Source organism: Gobio gobio (genome assembly GCF_949357685.1).
Source record: "Gobio gobio genome assembly, chromosome: 12".
NCBI lineage: Eukaryota > Metazoa > Chordata > Actinopteri > Cypriniformes > Gobionidae > Gobio > Gobio gobio.
The window spans coordinates 11821823-11844539 of record NC_137105.1 but is presented as its reverse complement, the minus strand read 5'-3'; the positions used below and the strand labels follow the sequence as shown (position 1 = coordinate 11844539).

The 22717-nt window shown below is 39.6% G+C and overlaps 1 long non-coding RNA gene across 2 annotated transcripts in view; it reads left to right on the top strand.

The window, feature by feature from the left end:
- The first annotated feature begins 30 nt into the window (after positions 1–30).
- The window catches only part of LOC307135447, a 36743-nt gene continuing 14056 nt past the window's right edge, over positions 31–22717 (top strand). Inside the window, exons 1-5 of one of the 2 annotated variants that reach the window (XR_013817689.1) lie at positions 67–139; positions 902–958; positions 8197–8309; positions 20349–20439; positions 20508–20643. This is a non-coding gene — a long non-coding RNA (uncharacterized lncRNA). Of the gene's footprint in view, positions 140–901; positions 959–8196; positions 8310–20348; positions 20440–20507; positions 20644–22717 lie in introns of both variants that reach the window. The other variant, XR_013817688.1, reaches the window with a different exon arrangement.

Here is a 22717-nt window from a genome sequence, read left to right as displayed (position 1 = left end):
CTCCGTTCCACTTGTGTAGAATTCCATAACGTATTTTGCTTGTTGACGCTCAAAGCTTGATGTATTGACTTGTTTTGGAACTAATTTCGTTGACGAAGAAGTAACATACAAACTTAACTAGCCATGTTTTGTCTTACATGTAAGTTATTTTATATTATTTACATATTTTTTTAGCACTCATGTATTCAAAATACAGTTCCATGAACACATTTACTTCGGCTTGCGGCCTCATGGCAACAGCTGAATCACACCTGTGCAGAAATGCCAGCAGATATTCACTTTTGCTTGTGTAATTGCTCGTTTTTCATAATTGCTAATTCGTTAATAAGTATATGCTGTTTTTGACAACTTAATGCCAGGTGCCATACAGTGCCCCACAAAAGATCAATATATTGTAGCGTATATTCAATAAACTGAATATATTTTTTTTTTTTTCAAGGGCAATAATGGTGAAAATATCTTTTTCTTTGAAGCCACCAGCCAAGACTTAAAATGTGCATTCAAAAATGTTGCCTTATTGCGAAATTTTACACATGAACAGTGCTTTACAATTTGTTCAAAACAAAACAAAACAAAACATTGAGTGGACAATAAAAACATTATTTTACATTGAGTGGGTTTCCCCATGGGGGCAGACGTCTTAGGTAAGTCCAAGTAGGCCTATCATATTGAGACACACACACACACACACACACACACACACACACACACACACACACACACACACACACACACACACACACACACACACACACACACACACACACACACACACACACACACACACACACACAGTACCTGTACAAAAAAGTACTTAAAATAAACCTATATGTATCCAGAGAAATGTCTATTGGAGTAAAAGTGACTAAAAACAACTAACCCCGGTCTCTTATTTTAACAGCAGATCCAGTTTGACACATTGCAGTTTCAGATCATACCGTTTGCACAAGGGCAGCATGTGAGTATTATTAAACTTGTGTGTTTTTAAGATGTCACTTAAGTTATTATAGTATACCATTCAGCATTGGTTTACATTTTGCCATTATAAAGCCACTGTTAAATTAAAAATGTCAAAATAATTGCCTGCAACATGTGTAACAGTGGAGTAGATGGAAAAGTATTTTGAATGACTAATAGGGAATTGAATGAAATGTATGATGCATTGTATAAAGAGTCTGTTGGCACTTATTCATGCCTAATTAGAATGCCAGTGCCATATTCTAACACTAGAGGTCAGCATTACATAACATTGCGTGTACCGAAATCAACCTGGTCTGAAAAGTTCAAAAACAGTGATTATTTGGTGTCATTACACTTGTCCAGGGCATTCAGATTGTTCAAGTATAGCACATTAAATAACAAATGCATGCTAAACATGTCTTGATATAGAGCAGAATGCAAGACGTTGTAATTGAGGGGTTAAAAGGGCAGCATTTTTCAAACCTTATCACCTGTGGGCAAAAACATGTTGATATTAAACTGTTGTCCTCCTCAGAATCCTTTAGTCTGTTCTGACGAGGATTTGACCTATGCAGCTGCAAAAAAAGAGCCTTCAAATGCGGCCCTCCGAAGCTTATCTCTCTCTCCCACACGTACACACATGTGATAGTAATTTCAGTTTTAGCTGATGTTATAAATAACCGAATATTGTGCTTTTTAAATGCTTAGTACTTGATTTAATTTGTTAAGCCAGCTGCAAAACAAATTGCCTTCTGAGAGAAATAAAAGGCTGTATTTAATTAACCAGACCTGATGTTGGACAGAGAGTAACTGTAAGTGGACTAACAACACTATGAGACGGACATTAAGGTGAGCTTAACAGAGAATGAACTTGACAAGCCTGACTAATGAGAGCAGACAGTAATATCACATCAAACGATTACATCAAAGAGTCTTTCCTAATAGCCATAATTAGAACATTCTTTGATTTTTGGTAAGAGAGATTATGGAGATGGCAAGAATCAGTGCAAATTATTGTTAGACAGGTGATAGGAAAGTCACTACTACATAGCATAGTATATAGAAAATTGCAATATATCATCTGAACTTACTGATCTTTCTTTCTATTATAATAATCTGAAGTGTTTAATAGGACTTTTGGAAGTATATTGTTATCATAATAAAATAAAGGTAAATATTTGGATAAATGGATTTGGGATTTAATCTGATATGAAATATGACAAAATCTAGATAATAACTGTTTAGCAGCTCTACTGTAGATTGGTGCGATTTACATTAATGCCGAAGCTATATTGGCATCACCAAACAGATTAGCAAAAGTAATTACGTAACATTTTAAATGATGATTATTATAGTTTTTTGTGTGGGGCGGTGGCTAATGAAATTCCATCCATTGGTTGAGCCATTGTTGCTATATCAGGATACTCAAACTGGGCAAAATTTTGAAAGTGCCACAACATTTTACTGATCCTGGGTCAAAATGACCTGAAGCCCTAAAATTATTATTATATTTTTTTGGTCCAGAAAGCATATTTCATTTCATTTTGATAATTATTTTTCTATTTTTTAATGCATTTTTTTGGGGAGATTTTTTTATTTACATTTAAATGACTATATTTGATCAATAAATACTAAATAAATAGTAATTTAAGCACATTCTTCACATTATTTCAACTTAAATTCAAAACTCATCATTTCATGCATAACTTTTAATTCAGCTCAAAATATCTTACATTGGGTGTCTTTCTTTGCTGTATATAACATGATATTTCATGACTCTTGCCACTAGATGATGGCCTTATAGCTTTATATGGAGCAAATGAGCTGTTTTGCTGGGTCCTAAAGTAATTTTTTTCTTCAGTATGCATTCAGATACACATGTAGACATTATAAAATAATTTTTTGGTAAAGTTTTAGTTAGAATTTTGAGCATTTTTAGGTTTTTCTATGTGTACTGAAGCATTCCTCACATTCCATTCATTCCTAATTCGGTCAAAATGACCCCTGAGGGAAAGATTTGTGACTTTTTAAAATTTCAAGCACAAAACTCCTCGAATCCAGTCAATTTATTTTTGTGTGTATTCGTGGTTCAAGTGCAACAAAAGTCCTAGGGTCTTGGACCACTCCGATGAACACTCAATACATTTTTTTTAATTTTATTATTAGTCTCGGGTCAAAATGACCTGAGGGGAGGTTTTAACTTATTATACTATTTTAAAGGTTCCTAATTTTGTTTTGGAGGACACTTTCATTTTCTCATAATATTCATTGCACATCAATCACCTCATGTCTCAAAGAGTCTGAAATGGTTTGTTCGAAGATTCAGTCTCTCTAAACCCCTCCTTTCCGCAATCCTACTCCACTCTGATTGGTCAGACGGCCCAGTCTGTTGTGATTGGTCCACCACTTACAATATGTCGGAAACTAAATGCCTATTACCATATCTGAATTTCAGCCCTGGAGGCTTCCTCCGCACTTGACACACAGTGATACGAACAATAACGATAGCGTCGGTATTATCGCATCAATTCCAGCGCAATTTCCTCATCCTTTGGAAGTGCATGCAAAGTGGACTTGCAGCGCTGAAAACTGCTTTTTCTTGACATGTCGACAACATGAAGCAAACTCCTCCAGGGGGGTATTCCAGAAAGCAAGGTTAACTTACTGTCCTTGAACTCTCGGTTGATTAACCCAAACCTTGCTTACTCAACGTGTCCATCAGTAAGTTCAGACAACTCAGAGTATGTTCCCGGTTAACACACAAGACATTCTCAACAGAGGGACGAATCGATGATTCACCATGGAAACAGACGATAAGAAAAAGCCATAGACAGTCAAAGAAATGGACACAGTGACCCCCATAGGCTTCGACAGGGAAAAGTGAAGTCAAGTAGAAGCACTCACTTCCTGATGGCTGAGCATACTGTGCAGCCTCAGACTGACGCCCGTTTCACACATACTCCGTTTGCAGTGCGTATGCGGTGCGTATTTTTTTCCGTATCCATGTTAACGGATTATAGCTTTCACACTGCGCGCGGATGCTGTCCGTCAGTCCGTTCCAGCTGCGGTGCGTCTGCAGCAGTCCGGCGATCGTTTCCGTACCGATTCTATTTTCTGCTGTGCTGCACTGCGGAATTAAAGTGACAGCACATTGTTCGCTTTAAAATAAACATGTACTGACGCGGAAATTTAGTAATTTTACCACAGATGGATTTAATTTAAAATATACTCCGTTTCAAAGTCAACACAAGGATTTTTTTTCTCAGGTAAAGCAAGGAAACGACACCTTACCTGGCATTTAGGTAAAAAAATGTGACATAATGGATAGCACTCGTACGTTCTTGGAGGTGGAAAAACAAAAGTCTTTATGACCTGCTTTTAAAAGGGTTTAAAAACGAAAGAAAAGACGAGAGTCAGTCGGCTGTTTTTGTAGCCTATGGTAAGTTTCTAATTTAAAATGTTTATAACCTATGTTTAAATGTTTTCCCACTTGTGTGAGCTAAATCTAAAGTACTAGCCTATATAAATATAAAGTAATGAATTGAATAAAACGTTGTTTAAATGTATAACTTACGGTAAAACGTGACATCTATGAAATTGTAAACACAGAGAATTGCAATTCTGACAAGCCATGTTCAGTAACAACTTTTGGATTTGAAATAAAAAAATAAATGCTGTGTTTGTGGTATACAACCGCGGATCAGTTGCGCGCTGCAAACGCAGCATATATGAAAGCACAACAGCGCGTGCTGCTCCTGCACCGCATACGCACCGCAACACGCATCGCATACGCACTGCAGGCGGAGTATGTGTGAAACGGGCGTGAGCTTGACGACGTAGATGTGACGTGAGCAACCTGTCTGACAGTTGTAAGTCTTCTAGTAGTTGTGCAAAGTCAAATCTGAATCACGTTGTTGAAATATTTTGTGCCGTTGCTTTTGGCTCTCTATGGGCTTCTCTCCATGCTTCCCCCTTGACTTTATCGGACTTAATGCCTGCACGTCCCCCCAATTGCCCCATAGACTGTAAAAGATTGCCTGCGAGCTTCTCGTCTGTACGGTAATTTCTCTACTATGCGACAGGGGGGTCGCGTGGTTATGACGCAATCGTTAGCCTATTTTTACAAAAACGGCTTCTACTGGGCAATAAGGTGGAGCCTTTTATACACTGTCGTGTTTTATACAACGCACACAGAGTAACGGCCGAGCTCTGTATTTTGACTGAATAATACGGTTTCTTTCTCGCAAAACATTATAGTATTCCTCCTGAACACTTTCCATATATGGTGTGCGCGTCTCACTGTATCATTGCTTTATACTTTTTGTATATTTTTTTTTGTGTTTTTGCCTGGTCGCTATTCACTGCCATTATAGGAAGGAGCGTGTGCAGGACTATTTTGTAAAATTTCTGCTTTTGAGGTCCGAAAAAGATAGAAGGACATAGGGCATTGGAACAACAGCAGGGTGAGTAAAAGATGGCTTTATTTTCATTTCAGGGTGAACCATCCCTTTTTCAAAACACTGCATCATGAAGCTTCGAAGCGTTATGAATCAGCGAGTCGAATCATGATTCGGATCGCATGTCAAACCGCCAAACTGCTGAAATCACGTGACTTTGGCGATCCAAACCGCTGAATCGACTCACTGATTCATAACGCTTCGAAGCTTCATGAGGCTGTGTTTTGAAATCGTCATCACTATATAAGTCGTTATTTAGGGTTTTTTTTGCGCACAAAAACTATTCTCGTCGCTTCATAAAGTTATTGTAGAACCACTGTAGTGAGATGGACTTTGTTACGACGTCTTTAGTACCTTTTATGGGTCTTGAGAGTGTAAAATACATTGCCGATGGAGGCCTTTCTGAGCCATCGGATTTCAACAAAAATATCTTCACTTGTGTTTCGAAGATGAACGGAGGTCTTACGGGTGTTGAACGACATGAGGGAATTAATGACAGAATTTTCATTTTTGGGTGAACTAACCCTTTAACAGTGACAAACTGTTTACTGCACACATAGGCATACTGAGACATACTGAGTGCCAGAATCCCAAAATGTACCCATTCTTCCTGCTGAAGCTTCACGTCTTATTGCCTGACTCCACTTTTGTCTCCTTAAACGCTCATTTTTTTTGGGTCGACAGCTTATAAAAACGTATTTCTGTGTTTTTTAGCTTGTTTGCTATACATCTTGTCACATATCAGCTTTTAGTCATTGTTCTGTTTTTTGTTATAAGTCCGAAATGACAAGGAGGCCGCTTCACGCAATGCAAAGTCAATGGAGAGTGTTAGATTGCCCCCCCCCCCCCCCAGGTGTGGGTGTGGCCTAAATATGCTCTTTGTCTATAGGCTTGCATTATGCAAATGTGTTAAATTTTTTTGTAGAAGACTAGAATTGCTGACGACACGTTTCAGCAGTTCAAAATCGATTCTTTCTTTTAGGAGACAATAACTTTATTTGTCATGCACTTTGATCTTTAAAACTCTGCAGACCTTTTACATTCACAAGCAGCTATATTACACACTGCATGAAGAGGTCATTTTCAAAAAAGCAGGCTCACTTAAAAAACACACAGTGGACTGGGCACATTATGTTAGATATTTTATATCAGAGTGTTGTATGCAAAGACATGCCATGCATAATTGCAAAATTATGGCGAATTTCTCGAACGTAAGGTTCATGGCATGCTCATAATATAAACAAACAAACAATCATAAACAAAAAACAGATGCCGGAGTCATCCGAGGTGGACTGACACACTGTATCATTGAACCCGTTTGCTTGGACAGGCTTGATGTCTTCAGGTAGGTACTGGTTGTGTAGCAGTACACTCACTTTCCCTTGCCCTTGCCCTCTCTTTTTGTCTTTCGTTTTCTTTTCTTCTTTTTTTTTCTTCTTTTTTTTTTTCCAACAGAGTTGGACCAAAAAGCCTGGAAGGAATTGATATTTTCCATTGGATGTAGAACTTGGACCTCTGTTTTATAGTTGTTGTTCCCTCTCATTATTTGATTAATCCTGAAGTCTAAGAGAACCGAAATGAAACAGAGAAAAATATATTAGTGCTGAGCTCAGCAGATTTATTTTTTACCTAATGAATAGATAAGTTTGGATTATGCCACGCAGAGCTGCCAAGGAGACCATTTTTATTGCTGTTCGAAACATCTTTGATTAAGTGAAGCTGAATGGTTTTGCCTCTTTGTATTAATTGGTGCAGTATTTCCATATTCCACCACACAAATTGAAATCAAATGATCTCATCATACAACTAGTTCCTGTTTTAGAGCCAATGTTTTAAACTGCAACAATAAAACACACCTTACCAGTTGGATGTCAGGGAGAAAAAACTTTTTTCTTTACTTTGAGGAAGTTCTTTTTAAAGAGAACATAAAATCCATTTTCTTTCAGCCCGGTGAGACTTGGAAATGGTTATAGACGATATGCTAGCCAGGGGCAAAAAAAGATATGTTTTCACATTTAGCCTCAGCATCAACGAGTCGCCACGTATGACCTCACGAAGCTCAGAATCGAAGGTTAAATTAGGTGAAGAAATTATTTTTCTCTCCTTTTTCTAATAAGGAAGGTTTAAACGTTTTAACGACACAAGTATTTTCATTATCGCACGCCACTCTGCTGTGTAAATGTCGAATGAAGGAATGATTAAATTAAATAATACAATATAATTAGGCTAGTGGCAAAAAAACAATGACAAACTTTGACTCTTTTTTAATGGTGTAAAATATGTATGTACTATATGTATTTTTTATCTGTGATATTAGCCCATGAATACTCTCATGATAAATATGACATTAGCCTTTTTCCAATGCACTCAGCTCTTCTGCCACCTCATTAACGCATTAGTCACTATCAAAGAGGGGGAGACGTTAACATCTGGCCTTTGTTTCTTCACTTTTGTAAGCCTATTACATAACTTGAAGCCTTTTAGGCCTTTGTTTGAAATCCGTAAGCTTTTACAATTTGTACGCCTGACAATCCTGGTTTCCATTTAAATAACTTCACTTTTCTCAAAATGTCTTTCCCGATTCACCTCCATGATAATGAAGCAATAAAGCAATTTAGTCAGCATGTATTCTGTTTTCACTCCATCGGGGGTTTGCATCATAGCATGCCAAGTGTCATAAAAGTAAAGAGATAAATAATGCAGCCAAGCTCTCTGAACCACCTGGCATGTACATTTATATGCTTCAGTATTAACATTTTTTTTGTGCTTTATTGCTCAGAAAACACTTAGCGCTGTGTCATTAGGCCATGGGGACGTGATTGGCCGTATTCTGCAGTTTCACATGACCCAGGTGGAATTCCATTGTGAGCAGAGGATATCGCTACAGGACAGGTATTACAGTTTAATTGCTAGTTGTTCAGATAAACAAATCTTTTGTTCCATAACCTAGTAAGCTGCCTGCAGGAGAAGCATTTTGAGGCGTCATGCGTGTACTCCTGGCGTGAAAGCAGTTCCAAAATGTAGGCACCTTAACTTTGTTGCATTCTAAAATGCCTCGTTTCAGACTAATTCTAAAGCAGCATTACATGCATTCTTGTGGCAAAAGCAATCCCATAATGCAGGGCGACCAAGCTACCTATGTAGAGCATTTCAAACGGATCCTTTTCACATTTCTGGGGTTCTTGGAAGCATAAGTCGTCACAGTTGGGTAAACTTCTATATTTATAAAAGGAAACCCCCAAAATCCAAAATAGCATTTCTATGACTTTCCAAAAGAAGAAAATATATCGAAAAATTTACTGATTATGTATTTTTATGATTGTCTTTTATCTTTTGATTAAATATTGAAAGATTGACTGATTATGTTGGTCAAAAGTTTGTATTATAAACACCCACTCCGTAGTGTTAACCATGCAGTTTTCATTAATTTAATGCCAAGGTAGTAAAACACAAAGTATAGTGTTATAAATTATAATTATTTAAAAAAAGAAATTGCTAGATATATGATATTAATAACTGTGGAAATGTCACCACAGACTGTCATCACAGTCTGTGAAAAAGGTTCCACAGTGTCTAGGATGCTGCCTTGCTATGCAGCTGTCTACATACAGAAGGGAGCGTGTCAGCTCACTAGGCTTAAATGTTGGACAGATGGAGTGCTAACTACCCTCAAGAGAGCAAGTTATGAGGCTTTACCTTACCAGGTGTTTCTCATTTTGGTTATAGTGAAGAAACGTGAATCCCTCTTCATTGAAAGACCTGGTACAAAGAGTGGATTCAGAGGGAGGTATTTGATGATGCCAGGTTTAAGACTCCCGTTGTGTCTCATATGCATATTCAGCACTTCCCCATAAACACAGAGGCAGTAAATACAGAGGAACAGCCAACTGTGTACAAGTTGTAACCACTAAAATATCCCTGGCAGACCGCAAACCAGGAGGTTCGACGAGCTGTGTGCGCTGAGAATGACTTTACATGGGAATTGCAATTTAAAATGATTTGCCTGAGGGTGTGTGATTTCTGAGGGTTCGAAGTTCTCATGTCTTTCAAAAAATCTATTTAATAGTGTATTGTATGTAATAAGAAAGGATAGTACTTCATTTATCCCCTGCACTGCAAAAAAAGTTTTATATACTTTTATATATACTTAGTATTTTTATATAAAAAAATATTAATAATATATATATATATAAATTAACTGTTTAAAACATGAAAAAATATCTGCCAATGGAGTAAGACAAAATGAAAAATAAAAAAATGGCAGCTTTTTTCATGTTTTAAGCAAAAACTCACAATTTTTCATACAATTTTCAGAAAACAAGATATAATATCTTAAATTATATTGCTTATTAAGTAAATGTCTTGATTTAACCCTCTGTTGTCGACGAACGTGCCGGCGCATTTCGCATTTTAGCAAAATTTACTTAAAATACTCTAAAAAAAAAAATTTTTTTTAAATCTACTTTTGTGTACACTCAAAGTCTCAATCTCTGTGAACTTCTTTCTGAAACACGTCACAAAAATGAACCGAAACTCAGCGAATACTTGCCACACAGACATACTCACCTAAAGGATTATTAGGAACACCTGTTCAATTTCTCATTAATGCAATTATCTAATTCGAACAATCACATGGCAGTTGCTTCAATGCATTTAGGGGTGTGGTCCTGGTCAAGACAATCTCCTAAACTCCAAACTGAATGTCAGAATGGGAAAGAAAGATGATTTAAGCAATTTTGAGCATGGCATGGTTGTTGGTGCAAGACGGGCCGGTCAGAGTATTTCACAGTCTGCTCAGTTACTGGGATTTTCACGCACAACCATTTCTAGGGTTTACAAAGAATGGTGTGAAAAGGGAAAAACATCCAGTATGCGGCAGTCCTGTGGGCGAAAATGCCTTGTTGATGCTAGAGGTCAGAGGAGAATGGGCCGACTGATTCAAGCTGATAGAAGAGCAACTTTGACTGAAATAACCACTTGTTACAACCGAGGTATGCAGCAAAGCATTTGTGAAGCGACAACACGCACAACCTTGAGGCAGATGGGCTACAACAGCAGAAGACCCCACCGGGTACCACTCATCTCCACTACAAATAGGAAAAAGAGGCTACAATTTGCACGAGCTCACCAAAATTGGACAGTTGAAGACTGGAAAAATGTTGCCTGGTCTGATGAGTCTCGATTTCTTTTGAGACATTCAGATGGTTGAGTCAGAATTTGGCGTAAACAGAATGAGAACATGGATCCATCATGCCTTGTTACCACTGTGCAGGCTGGTGGTGGTGGTGTAATGGTGTGGGGGATGGTTTCTTGGCACACTTTAGGCCCCTTAGTGCCAATTGGGCATTGTTTAAATGCCACGGCCTACCTGAGAATTGTTTCTGACCATGTCCATCCCTTTATGACCACCATCCTCTGATGGCTACTTCCAGCAGGATAATGCACCATGTCACAAAGCTCGAATCTTTTCAAATTGGTTTCTTGAACATGACAATGAGTTCACTGTACTAAAATGGCCCCCACAGTCACCAGATCTCAACCCAATAGAGCATCTTTGGGATGTGGTGGAACGGGAGCTTCGTGCCCTGGATGTGCATCCCACAAATCTCCATCAACTGCAAGATGCTATCCTATCAATATGGGCCAACATTTCTAAAGAATGCTTTCAGCACCTTGTTGAATCAATGCCACATAGAATCAAGGCAGTTCTGAAGGCGAAAGGGGGTCAAACACAGTATTAGTATGGTGTTCCTAATAATCCTTTAGGTGAGTGTAAGAGATATGTCTTTAGAAAGCTTGAAGTGTCTATTTTAAATGTCATATCGAAAACAAATATGTTCTGTTCATGTAATCCGTATTAAACCAACGAGAGGAAGCAAGGTCTACAATGTCCAGTTCTCAAAAGTCTTGTGAACAAATATTCAGTATGGGTTTTTGGCCTTATTTCAGTAATTCAAAAATATATATTTTTTACAAACCACACGTAATTTTCTCAAAACTACAAACTTTTACATACATGCTGCTCACATATTTTTTTTGCAGATTTTGTGCTGAATACAGTGTAATCAGACTTTAGCCATGAAAATGTTAACAGTAACAGAAATGAGCACAAATGTCAGGGCATGTCAAAACACCTCCAGGGCCAGGAAACGCCTCAGACCCCGTGTTAAATGGTACATAACACACACAGTTTCAGTCAATCTCATGTAAATCTTGAGTAAGATACAGTAGTATTGTGTTATATCCTTTATATAAAACAATGAGGAGGCATTTGTAACATAAAGATGACTTTAATTAACCAAGTAGTACAGAGCATGCAGCAGCAGGTGGCATCTTGTAGACTCTTACTCTTCTATTCAACATACCCTTACACACCCCTCTACCACCACCTACTGGCCAATATCCACAGAAGAACACAACATATTCCCCCATAACTTAAAGCAAACTGTCTACACAGAAATTTACGAACATAAGGGGAAACATAATAACAAGTTTACCAAATTACCAAAGTATTCACTTTACTAAATAACAATTACTGGTAATCAGATTAGAACAATACTTCACAAGAATTATCAGTAGCATTCATCAAAACCAACGATAAGGTGACTTAATGAATTTCTCATCCTTTATAGTCACATAATGCAAAGTTGATTAAGTGACATAATCCTCCATCCAACGAGGAGGTCGTCTCACAGGTAGAAACACTTTGAAGAGCGTTGGAAGCCTGATGCGCGGGAGGAGGAGAAGGAGAAGGAAGAAACTGAAATGATAAGTCCACAGCATCTGTATCAGTAGCCTCCGAAACAGGTACAACAGAATGAGCCAGGGGAGAAGCAAGCTAGTTCTTCCCGTCGGATAACCATTAAATACACGCACCCAGTGTACGCACAATTTGGTGAGGTTTGGCAAATCTCGGATGTGCTTTCTGAACATGAGTTGGAATGCGCACATGCACCCAATCGCCCACTTTGAAATCGGGACTGCGAGCTGCACGTCTAGAATCAGTGTATGCTTTAATTTTCTTTTGTTTCAAAGCAACTCACTCAATAAGTGCAGGAGGATCCTGATGTGTGCTGGGAGGAGGAAGAACATTAAGACGCGTTCGCATCTTTCTGCCATGAAGCAACTCAAACGGGGATTGTCCCGTAGCAGAACGGGGAGTAGCACGATACATTTGGAGAAATTCCGTGACTATAGGTTTCCACGGCTTCGCTTCCAGAACAGCAGCCAATGTAGCTTTTCAGCACACGATGAAAACGTTCTACAGCTCCATTCGCAGCTGGTCTGATACAAAGAGGTACGTATGTGTTGAATGTCTTTCTCTTTCAGAAATTTTGAGAAATCAGCTGACGTGAATTGGGTCCCGTTATCAGACACAATAGTATGTTGGTTGCCATATCTGCTAAACACAGATGACAGGAAGGTGATACACCTTTGCGTAGTGATGGAAGCGGTGAAAGCGACTTCAGGGCACTTACTGTGATAGTCGATCAATGTAAGCGCATAACGACAGTCCCTCACAGCGGTTTCAAATGGGCCCACCACATCAATAGCTACCTTGTCCCATGGTACAGACGGAAAAGGCACTGGCTGCAGCGGCGCAGCTGAGGTGTTGGCAGTTTTGTCAGAGGACAGACACATTTGACAGGTCTGGATGTTCTCCTTAACTAGGCAATCAATGCCTGGCCACCAGTACAGTTCACGAAGCCGCTGTTTTGTGTGTACAATTCCCTGGTGACCTTCGTGAGCCAACTTCACCAATGTCGTAGCGCGATAGGTACAACAAGACGTAATCCTCTGAACACATAATCCTGCTGCACACTCAGTTTGTCACGTAGTTGGAAGTATGGACGTAGAATATTATCCACAGAAGTTGAAGAGGAAGGCCAACCGCAAGCTATTTATGCGCGTAACGCACTCAGTTCAAGGCATGACGTGGAGGCAGAAGCAAACTCAGCCGCCGACAAAGCTGACATCTCAGAAGACAGAAACGCCACAAACTCAGGTTCAGCATCTAAGCCAGGGGTGTCCAATCCTGCTCCTGGAGGGCCACTGTCCTGCAGAGTTTAGCTCCAACCCCAATGAAACTCACCTGAACCAACTAATCAAGGCCTTACTAGGCATACTAGAAACTTCCAGCTGGTGTGTTGAGGCAAGCTGGAGCTAAACTCTGCAGGACAGCGGCCCTCCAGGACCGAGTTTGGACAGCCCTGATCTAAGCAGTCTTCATCCGAGGCAGGCAAAGGCAGACGAGAAAGGCAGTCGGCTGTGTTATTTTGAGCCCCAGGCCGGTGAATAACATCATAATTGAAGCACAGTAACCGCGCTGCCCAGCGAGCAATGCGCATTCCGGCGCGATCAGTTCCTTTGGATGAGAGGAGTACAGTTAAGGCCTGGTGATCCGTGCGCAGGAGAAATTTACGACCCCACAAATAAGTCAGACACTTTTCAACGGCCCAGACACAAGCAAGTGCCTCCCTTTCAATGGTCGAGTACTTGTGTTCAGCAGGTGACAATGTCCGGGATGCAAAAGCAACAATGCGCTCCGTCTTATCCTCGTGAACTTGGGTAAGAACAGCGCCCAGGCCATAGGCAGAAGCATCTGTAGATACCACTGTAGGCAAATCTGGGTCGAATAATGCAAGTGCAGGACTTTGAATCAGCAATTGTTTTACAGCATCAAAACATTGCTGTGCCTTCTCTGACCAGACAAAATCTGAGCCCTGTCTGAACCGCAGTGGTTCAACTACCGTGGCAAAATTGGAAATGAACTTATTATACCACGATAGTAGCCCGATGAAAGAGCGAAGTTGAGGTGCATCTTTTGGGGCTGGTGCATGAAGAATAGCAGACAGCTGATCCTCATCAGGTTGAATTCCTTGCGCATTCACCGTGTGGCCAAGGAAGCACAGAGTGGATTTATTGAACTGACACTTCGATTGATTCAACTTCAGTCCAGCATCCTGTAAGTGTTGGATAACAGCTTTGAGTGTGTGGTCATGTTCCGTTTTTGTACATCCCCAGACAATGATATCGTCAAGGTAATTGGCAACACTCGGAAGTCCTTGTAACACTGTTGCCAACATTTTCTGAAAGGCGGAGGGTGCTGAAGCAAGTCCATACGGTACACGGCAAAATCTGAAAAGTCCTTTGTAAGTAATGAAGGTGGTCAGATTGCGGCTCTCCTCATGCAATGGCAACTGAAAATAAGCACTCTCCAAATCGATTGTGGAAAATAAAGTCGCTCCCCTCAACAAAGACAACAGTTTCTCAATGTGTGGTAGCGAATCCACGCACATTCGAATAGCACCCGACTTCTTCTGTACTACTACTATCGGGGAGACCCACGGCGAAGCGTCCACTCTCTCGATAACGCCCACATCAAGAAGGCCATGGATTTCCTCACTGACTGCGTCTCCAACCGAAAAAGGTAAGCGGCAAAGTTTCTAGCGTTCAGGAGTGACAGCTGAAGTAGTCTTTACTCTCTCCCAAAGCAACTGAAGGCGTCAAAGTAGACAATCGCAGCACAGGAGTTGAAGTCTGCGCTGGCAAAACTGCATTACCTTCGAAGCGGAGATGTAATCCATTAATAAGATCCATTCCAAGCAAAGCTGTACCCGATTCAACCACTAAGAACGACGTGGAACAGGTAATGTCATCCTTAGAGAGTGACAGGTAAGCATCCAAGTACGGGAATCGGAGTACAAGAGTATGTCACCAGTTTCAATGAAGGAGGCAGCAAAGCGTCTTTCTTGAAGTGTGTTTCATACACAATCTTTGGCAAGATAGAAACAGATGACCCAGAATCCACAGTTAGCTCGACAGGCACAGATGTAGTTGTTGTCGTAATGACAGCTGTGCACCGAATTTTATCAGTTAGCGAGTCATGCATATAAAGGATCTGAACTTCAGGCAAGCAATTTCACGCACCGAGTGAGCTTGTCCTGAACGACACACCCGCGAGTAATGTCCCATCTTTTGACAGTTATTACACTGTGCCGATGCAGCAGGACAGCTACGGTCATTCGCGAGGTGTTTCTTAGATCCACAACGATAACACTCACGGGATGATGAAACCGGTGCAGCAGATGAAGGCTTTGAAGAACGCGCTGTAGACGGTGGCTTTGGAGGCGGTCTACGGCGGTGACGTGCTGCTGCAGGAGGAGGCTTTGCATGTATCGATTGCAATGGTAATGAACGATTACTCGTTAATAATTTGGCTAGTTCACCAGCAGCTTCTGTTTGAGTGGCAATAGTAATGGCTTTTCCAAGAGTCAGTTCAGATTCCAAAAGCAATCTCTCACGAATCCGATGACTGGACACATTCTCCACCAGCTGATCCCATAACATTTCGTCCAGAGTAGCTGCAAAGTCACAAGTAGCCGCTAAGTCCCGTAGAGCAGCTACGTACTGAATTATGGTTTCTCCTGGTGCCTGAACACGTTTCCTGAAAGTATGGCGCTCAGCCATATGTTTCGTCGAGGAGCAAAGTGCGCTTTCAAGGCCTCAGTCACATCCTCCATAGAATCACCTTGATTCTGGCCTTCAGTCCCCAGACAATGTAAGAGCAGTGCTCGTTTGCGTTCCACCGGCCATTCATCTCCAGAAGCACCAACGACAAGCAAATAATTCTGGAACATCCGGAGCCACGTGTTGAAAGGAATAGCTGGTTCTCCAGGACATGGCAAAAATGGCGTGGGAAACGTAGAAACAGCTGCCATCCTCAAAACAAAAAGTACCTCGTCGCCAATTTGTTATATCCTTTATATGAAACAATGAGGAGGCATTTGTAACATAAAGATTACTTTAATTAACCAAGCAAGTAGTACAGCGCATGCAGCAGCAGGTGGCATCTTGTGGACTCTTACTCTTCTATTCAACATACCCTTACACACCCCTCTACCACCACCTACTGGCCAATATGCACAGAAGAACACAACATATTGCATCTTTCATTTCTCCGAAGAGTCTTTAGTTTTATCATATTTATAAAAGACAGATACGCTGTACCGATTCTTTCGCAAAACCGCCGAGCTCGTGGAGGCATGCAGTGGCTGGAGCTAAAGAGTCACGAGCACACACACAATACATCATGGCTTTATCCCTGGATAATGTTATATTCACTATAAGTTTGTGTTGTTTACATTATATGCACTTGCACATTGTTGATTTTGTGGTCTAAAAACAAAATGACAGCGCTGCAGACGGCCTCCGTAACCCGAACAAAGCCTGTTGATGGGCGCACTCTTGCTCTCGCTCTGGGATGTGTTTCCCGAAAGCATAGTTCCAACGAACGTTCGCAAACAGTATCGCAAAGTTGCATGGGTTGAGCGACAGCTCTCGACCTGTGGTTAGAAGCAAAGTTTCTTGTTTGCATAACATGTGAACTTAATAAATACTTCTCTTGAGCAAAATAAGCAAGCTGACAATTCAGTACAACCTATATCAGGGTTCCTCAAATCTTGCCCTGGAGGGCCAATGCGCTGCAGAGTTTAGCTGCAACCCTGATCAAACTCACCTACCTGTGATTTTCTAAGGATCCTGAAGACATTGATTAGCATGTTCAGGTGTGTTTGATTAGGGTTAGAGCTAAACTCTGCAGGAAAGTGGATCTCGTGGGCCAGATTTGAGGATCCCTGACCTATATCTTTTATTTACATAAAAATTAAATTTATGTCTTTTAGTTTGTCAAGAGATTTAAAGAGCACCTATCATGGCATTTAAAATGTTCCAAATATTGTTTTAGAAGTCCCCAACAACAGTTTTGCATGCATGCAATGACGAAAAAGACTTTAGTTTTCTTATAATATGCATTTATTTTTACCTGTTTTGATAGCGATTCTCAAATGATTCCTTTAGTGATTCACTTTTCAAAACCCCGCCTTTACGTGACGCTAATCTGCGGTGATTGGTCAGATGACCCAGTCAGTTGTGATTGGTATAGTCTGTGCAGATATTTTCGGAAACGGAACGCCCATCAAAGTCTTATAATGACAGTAATTTGTTAATATGTGTCAGGAGTTATGAATATGAAAACCGCGTCGGTACTGTTTGATTGTAATATGAGCCTCAGCTGATCTCATTCATAAAAAAACTCCTCACGAAGACTCTCGACAAATCAACATCCCTCAGGGCTTTTAGTTCAAAAGTGTGCAGATGAGGAGACATATTGATAGATTCTCATATGTCTGTGTCAAATTTCTAAACAGAGGAGTATTTTTTATTCAATACTTCCTCAAAATGGGCAGAAATAGCCTAATCATGAGCGATTGAGTCTCTTGTGTGTTGTTTTCAATTCATACTGGCAGCCGGAGGGCGCTCTGTGCACATGTAGTCCATATATGGTACAGACAGACGAAGAAGATACCATGTGCCATAATAAAAGTCCATAATAAAAGCTTCCTGAGATCGCGAAACATACATTTGACGACTAATAATACACACTCAATCGCGACGATGTATGGTTTGTCTTCAAGCCACCTAGTCTTCAAATGCTCATCCTTGGGCAGATGAAAAAAGTTTGCTTTTGAGTCGCACTTCAGAACACAGCGTCTCGTGGCCATGATGTTTTCTAGTTTTCACTGGCGTCTTGGAGCGCAATAAGTGGGCGTATCGTATTCAAATAACTTGACAAGTTGACGTCAACTAGTCAGAGAAAAAGCTTCGGTCTTCTAACGATTCTTAAAAATGACTCCGAGTCGACTCTTACTTTTGAAAGAAAATAACTATATATACGGTGCACTGTCATATTTCAAGCTATCACAGGATGTTTTTGTTCACTTAGATCTATGTTACACACTACATGAAAGGTACATTTCAAAATTCCATGATAGGTGCTCTTTAAAGCACTGTTTTTAAAGAGTGTGCATGTGCGTAGGTGCTCTAGTAAGGACGAGCCAATGATTGAATCTGGAAGTAAAGCAAAATAAGTGAGAAAAATTTGAATTAGCCCTCAGATGCCATGTTCATAATTTATAGCAAAAAATCTAGCATTAATTCAACATTAAACGGATTCATTCAAGTTTTTACTCCACCACCTGCGTGGTTGAACGACTAATTTGTGACAATGCGGTTTCGGGAAACAGTCGTCAGTAGCTAGTTGATTTCTTGGTAGTACTATGGTTGTTAAGCAGTGAGTTATGTCGTTGGACGGGGAAACCACCCCCCTGGTTGATGTGCGCACACGCTCATCCAGGAGAAGTGCCCATATATGGAATTCCGGCCTTTATGACATCATAGCGGATGTCAACAGAACTCAACTGCACGCATGCTGGAAGAAGTAAAAGAAGAAGATGAGTGTAAACGATCTTTGCCGGTGTTGTAAAAAAGAATTTAAGGATACACGGAGTACTTACCAACATGATTATCATTTCTGAGAGAAATAGTGAAGGTGAATGCATATACGAACAAGTTCTCCGTTTAGGATTAGAACAAATTCAACCCAAGCGCTCTTTGGTGACGTGAATGCTTACGTTACTGTTGATCAAAGCCCGCCCTGACAATTTGATTGGTCCGAACAGCTCCTGTTCGGGCATAGTTGCTCCACAACGGATCAAGTCCAGACCGAACTGCCCGACCTCAAATGTTGTGGGCGGGGTTAAGTTCGGCGGGCATCCAGGCTAGGGCATTATAGCAGTAAACATTAAAGATTCAATATGAAACAATAATTTTAAATGTGCAATTACAATTCAATGATCATTGGAGAAAGATGATTTTTTTTTTCCCTGGGCAAAGTGTGTCTACCAGAAGGGGCTAAATGGGCCGTGCTAACCAGCCAAACCCTGACCACTTGGTTGCATCTTACTGCTAAATAATACTAAGGAGATTATTATAGCCTTAGTTTTAATTGCTGTGGAGACCAAAAACTATTGCTTGGCTGTTGTTAATCCAACAGTTACACTGAATGATATTTATTGTTGCTATAATGAACTAACAACAGTTCCACTGAGAATGGAATTCAACAATCTGTGGCCTAAAATGGAAATAAACTAAACAGCTGCCTGTTTGATCTTCACATTGCATTTTTGGATACTAGATATATAATTTCAACTCTCAGGCGCTGGTACATTGTTGTGCACTTGTGTACAGTCACATCGCTAACATCTCAACCATCCCTTATCATATCCAGCATAAAGAACTACACACGTTTTTCAAGCTTTTGAAGGTTTAATGCTTTTCGTTCAGGAATGAGTTGTTAAGCTCCAGCCACTTGATCTGGGCAAGTCTGGTCCTCCACCCACTGTCTGGATTTACTTTCTAAGCAAAGCTGTTTTTAATACAGGCTATTTGACATCCAACTCTATCCCCCGTGGTCCACGACTTGTTTTGGCATATGATACGGAGTGTGACCATTTTAGAGGCATCGACTTGGGTGTCCTCTAGGTTTAGAAGAAATACAGCCACTGCTGAACATGAAGATATAAAACCAGCCAGTTTTTACCACCAGACCTTTGGCTTTGTTAACCCATTCAGTGATCATCCTTTTATTTAGTGTTTTTTTTATGTTTTTGTCATTTGGTGCTACCCGTATCATTATTAGTCGAATGCTGGTAAATATAATGCGGGTGCATTAATATGCATTAATTCATGCTTAACTAATGCACAGATAATCGTGAGTTAATGTATGACTCATGAAGAACTAAACCATTTATTAATGATTACTGCATCAGCAACAAATGAAGATTCTATATGATTAATAGATTAAATAATATATGAATTGCTATTAATTAAATGTCATCGTGTGACATATTATATTAACTAATAATGTAAATTCATATATTAATTACCAAAATGGTCAAAGCTATCTACTTCAACTTACAGCTGTCTGCTTTAATTAATCATTAGCTAATTATTTGCCAAGGTATCATTATGTTATGACTTTACTTGTTGAGGCACATGACTATTAAATAATTGTTAAGTGATGTGTTACAGAAGCACACTCGGAGACAGAGAGAATGCAGTGAAAAGGAAAATACCAGCACACTCGAAAATTGCAACACTCAAGTAATTCTGATGAATACAGGTAAGTAGAATCTTGCAAACAGTTGGAGTGAGGAATGGATATTCAATCCAATCTTCGGAATTGCACAGATACGGGAGAGTGGATGGCGAGGAATCAGTCCGAAAGCACACACCTCATTGGAACTTGATGGAACACTCAGGATGGAGAAGGGAGATCGTTGGAGGTTAATTCAGGCTGCACACAGTTTGGTCACTGGAGAGTAAGGTAAGTATCACTTCACACAAATGAGACCGGACAACTGACTGAGGTGAGGTGTGTGCTTAAATAGTGGAGTGCTGAGAGTGCAAACAGGGTGCAGGTGTGAGTGATTAGTATTCAGGTGAGGGAGTGCATTGTGAGTGGCTGGTGCAGGAACCTGGCAGATCTGTAACAATAGCCACGTTTACTTGTGCACTTTTTTGTCATTCCGATTCAAATCATTCCTATGGAAAGATTCGGTGGACTGTTTACATGAGACGTTATCTAAACCGATTTGGTGTTTACATGTGCTGACTTTCAATCGGAATCATTTTGTGACATGCGCACACAGTTTGTCTGTCACATAGATTCGTTACGTTGCCAATTATAATAACTGCGACGTTCGTGGATCAATATTTCTGTGTTGGTCATTTTTATAATTATTTATTTTTCTGTGGGCGGACATGCAGTAGTTTAACCTAATTTATGTCCTATACAATGGCTATAATTAGAAGTTTGGGGTCAGTAAGACTTTTTTTTTCAATAAAGAAAGAAAGAAAGAAATGTGTACTTCTACACAGCAATTGCAGATGAAATTGTTTAAAAGTAAAGATATTTATAATGTTAAAAGAGTTCTATTTGAAACAAATGCTGATCTTTGAACTTTCATCAAAGAATCCTGAAAAAAAAATCACGTTTTTCACAAAAATAACTTAAAATTAAACGTAAATACTTTCAAAAGTATTGGAAGTTTAAAAAAAAAAAAATTTATAACGTATTATATTAACTAATAGTGTAAATTAATGTGTTAATTACCACAACGGGTCGGAGCCATGCATTTCAACTTTTAGTTGTCTGCTTTAATGAATCATTAGCTAATGATTTGCAAAGGTATTAATATGTTATTACTTTACTTGTTGAGGCACATGACTGTAACTAATTCAAAATTAATTCAAAAGCCATAATCACAATGACATAATCTTACTGACCTCAAACTTTTGAATGGTAGTGTATATCTTGCCTAAACAATTGTTAGTCAAGTTCAAATGCTGAAATTGTGTGTTGTTGTAGATGCTGTATCATTTGGCAGCAAAATGCATATTTCTACATGGACAGCTATTCAAATGTTACTGTGCATTCTGGCCATTTTTGTTTGTTGCAAGCAATATCACAAGCCGTTTCATTATATTATGGTAGATTATTTTTATAGGCTTCAGGTTTGTCACTAGTGAATGGTTTGGGGGGAGTGCATGTTTTTATGGTGCAATTAGACAGTCAGTGCTTTCATGATATCATTTTCAGCTGGTCTTCTCATGGCATTTATAGCTCAGGTAATTGCACAGAACTGAGTGCCCATAAGCAATAATGGCATATTTGAAGTTGCATACTATCGGGTACCAGGATAGTTTTCAGAATTTTCATCTTTGGGTGAATTATCCCTTTAAGTTAACTGATTTCCAGATATTACAAATATATTACAGTGACATTGCATCATAGTATCCTATTATAGAGTTACATTTCTTACACAAATGTATACTGTATCCTACTGCAAAACAGCTTGGTGTGATTACAAATCAGATGGAGATGCATCTGAGTCATGCTTTTGTTCTGCACAGATTTCTTGCAGCCTGCAGAGAACAATAGAACACAATTTGAATGAATGTCATCAGAAGTGTTTCACGGTTGTACAATTGGACACAAATTAGACAAAAGTCAATACAAATGGATTTTTTTTTTTTTTAATGATGATGTTTCAAATGGTGTTGATGTTGTCAGTTTATCTTTATTTTCTCACAGTTATTCAGTTGTGTTGGTTCTGAACAGTTGAGCTTGCAAAAATATTTGATTTGGATATTTCAAAAACAAGAATCTTTGTCCATTCATTATCTGCTTTGTAGCTACCTGCTATTATCTCTGAAAAAATGTGACAGATGGATACAGCTGAAGACGTTCTGTATGGCTTCTTGTGTGAGTACAGATACACTGACGGAGTATTTTCATAGACTGATTAGCTCAAGGCTATGTTTCTTCTAATGCGATAAATTACTGTTTAAACTTTAGCCCATTTTTCAAACAAACAAAGCGTTTCGAGACCTGAAGA